This window comes from Primulina huaijiensis, chromosome 18, assembly GCF_012295235.1.
Source record: "Primulina huaijiensis isolate GDHJ02 chromosome 18, ASM1229523v2, whole genome shotgun sequence".
Classification (NCBI taxonomy): Eukaryota; Viridiplantae; Streptophyta; class Magnoliopsida; order Lamiales; family Gesneriaceae; genus Primulina; species Primulina huaijiensis.
In genome coordinates this window covers 16782536-16785618 of record NC_133323.1, presented here as the reverse complement: position 1 = coordinate 16785618, position 3083 = coordinate 16782536, and the positions used below count along the sequence as shown (strand labels likewise).

General features: G+C 27.3%; 1 non-coding gene across 1 annotated transcript; it reads right to left on the bottom strand.

Moving 5' to 3' along the window:
* Positions 1 to 1534: 1534 nt before the first annotated feature.
* Positions 1535 to 1645, bottom strand: LOC140965342 (small nucleolar RNA R71). The gene has a single exon (XR_012173036.1). It is a non-coding gene; the product is annotated as a small nucleolar RNA R71 (small nucleolar RNA).
* Between the last annotated feature and the right edge of the window lie 1438 nt (positions 1646 to 3083).

The following is a 3083-nucleotide window of genomic DNA, read 5'->3' as shown; positions in this document are numbered from 1 at the left end:
TTGGAGGAGACAAAGACTACTATTACAACTACATTGCATTAATAGAATTTTTTACCCTTTCTCTCATTTGGCCTATAAATAGAGGCCTTGTGCTAGCTTGAGAATCATTCTATCTCATTGTAAAATATAGTGTGAGTGAGTATAAAAGTTCTAAGTTCCAATATATTTTACATTTTCCAAATTATGAATGATGTTTTTACTGTTGATCAAAAGTAAGTTCATGGAAAGCTAAATCTATTATGTCAAGGTGAAGAAGATGAATTCTTGGTGAAGTAAGATTGTTTATATTTTGTCTGTTCTTTCTTTATTTCTTTTCATTTTGCTGATTTCTTTTTATTGTAGGTATAAAAATGCATTATCAGTTGTTATCAATTTACATCAAATGCTTGATACCATTGAAGTGGTTATCTTGATTTGTTGTTTAATTTTGATACAATAAATATTTCATCAATTATTATTGTTATATTATACATATATATATATATATATTTATAAAATTATATCATATATTTCATTTAGACGATAGCGTGGCTCTGCCGGTTGTTCTAAATGAAATATAATGATTTAATTTAACATTTATTTTATGCAATTATATATTTATATAGTTATATATATAATCATAGGTACCATATATAAATATCGGTGTATTCGGTATTTTTTATAGTGGGAACTATATTATATTAGGTGTGTGTTTGAATATTTAAATTTCTTGGAACCATTATTTATGGTGGTTTCCTTTGTTTTACTTTTAGTTAAACAATATTGCATAAACCAAGAATAAATCATCGAGCCTTGACAAAATTTATAATTTGTAAACTTCGTTCTTGCATTTGGTAATCAATAAATTAATAAATTTAAACTTAAAATAACCTCTCTGTGGATCGATCTCGTACTTACGAAATATATTACTTGCACACAACCTATACTTGGGTGAATTATAATTTAAGTAGTAGCAAGTTTTTGGCGCCGTTGCCGGGGAGGTATAAATTAAGTTTATATTTGTTAATTATGTTTTATTTATAAGTAATGTGTTTTTTTTGTATGAGTATTTGGAGTCGAAAAAAAGTGGTAGACTTATTCGAGTATCTGAAAATAATTTAAACATGGATGATAATTCAAATAATCAAGATAATGATAACAATAATAACAACAATAATAATAATAATCAAGAACATGATCAATTAAGAACACTTAGGCACCATATGAACCCTATTAGAACTAGTGCCCCATCTTGTTTAGTTTTTCCTCCTGATGCATCTAATTTCAACTTTAAACCTCAAATTATTCAACTTTTACCAAATTTTCATGGCTTAGATTCTGAAAATCCATATTTACATCTAAGAGAATTTGAGGAAGTTTGTAACACTTATAATGATCAAAATTGTAGCATGGATATAGTTCGATTAAAGCTTTTCCCTTTTTCTTTAAAAGATAAAGCTAAAACATGGCTACAAAATTTGAGATCAAGTTCAATAAGATCATGGGAAGAAATGCAACAACAATTTCTCAAAAAGTTTTTTCCTTCCCATAGAACAAACTCTTTTAAAAGACAAATTACTACTTTTTCTCAAAAACAAGGAGAAACATTTTATCAATGTTGGGATAGATATAAAGAATTACTTAATACATGCCCACATCATGGTTTTGAAACATGGAGAATAGTTTCTCACTTTTATGAAGGTCTAATACCTAAAGATAGGCAAATGATAGAATTCATGTGTAATGGAACTTTTGAAGATAAAAACCCAAATGAAGCTATGGAGTATTTGGATTCATTAGCAGAAAATGCTCAAAATTGGGATAATATAGGCACAATAGAACCACCAACAACTAAAATCAATAATTCAACAAATGGGGGTGGTATCTATAATCTTAAAGATGATATAGATATTCAAGCTAAACTTGCATCTTTAGCAAGAAAAATTGAGTCATTAGAAATGAAAAAGAGTGGTCAATTAAAAAGTATTCAAGAAATTGTTTGTCATATATGTGATACACATGATCATGCTACAAAAGATTGTCCAACATTACCTTCATTTAAAGAATGTCTCCATGAACAAGCAAATTATGTTAACAATTATAAAAAACCAATACTAGATCCTTTTTCAACATCATATAATCCTGGATGGAAAAATCATCCTAATTTTAGTTGGAGGAATGATAATAATGCACAACCCTCACAACAATATTTTCAAAATAACCAAAATCATCAAGGTTATATTCCTTATGTTACACCTCCAAGAAAAAACTTTGAAGATGTAATTCATGCATTTATCCAAAAGCAAGAATCTATCAATATTCAAAACAGTCAATCTATGACTGATTTGAAAGAAACTCTTGCAAAATTTGCATCTGCACTTAATATTCATGAAAAAGGAAAATTTCCATCTCAACCTCAACCTAATCCTAAAAATCAAAATCAAGAATTAAAAAATGAAAAAATTGATCAAATAAAATCTGTTATTACCCTTAGAAGTGGTAAAATAGTTAATGATCCATATAGTAATGAAAACAAGGATCATTTAAAATCAAAGAGTAAGGATGATAATCCTGATACTTTTGAGAATGATGATACCTTAAATTCTAAAAATAATATGTTGAATGATAAATCATCTGAAATAGTAAATGAATCAAATAAACCTCCACCATTTCCTCATGCATTAACAAATCATAAAAAACAAAAAAATGATTCTGATATCTATGAAGTTTTTAAACAAGTAAAGATAAATATTCCATTATTAGATGCTATTAAACAAGTACCTTCATATGCAAAATTTTTAAAAGACTTATGTACTGTGAAGAGAAAATTGCATGTGAAGAAGAAAGCATTCTTGGCTGAACAAGTAAGTTCTATTCTTCAAAATAATTCTAGTTTAAAATATAAAGATCCTGGTTGTCCAACAATTTCATGTATTATTGGAGAAAATAAAATTAAAAAATCTTTGTTAGATTTGGGAGCAAGTGTGAATTTACTTCCTTATTCAGTTTATGAAAAAATTAATTTAGGAAAATTAAAACAGACTTCTGTTACTCTCTTACTGACGGATAGGTCAATCAAAATACCTAGAGGTATTGTAGAAGAT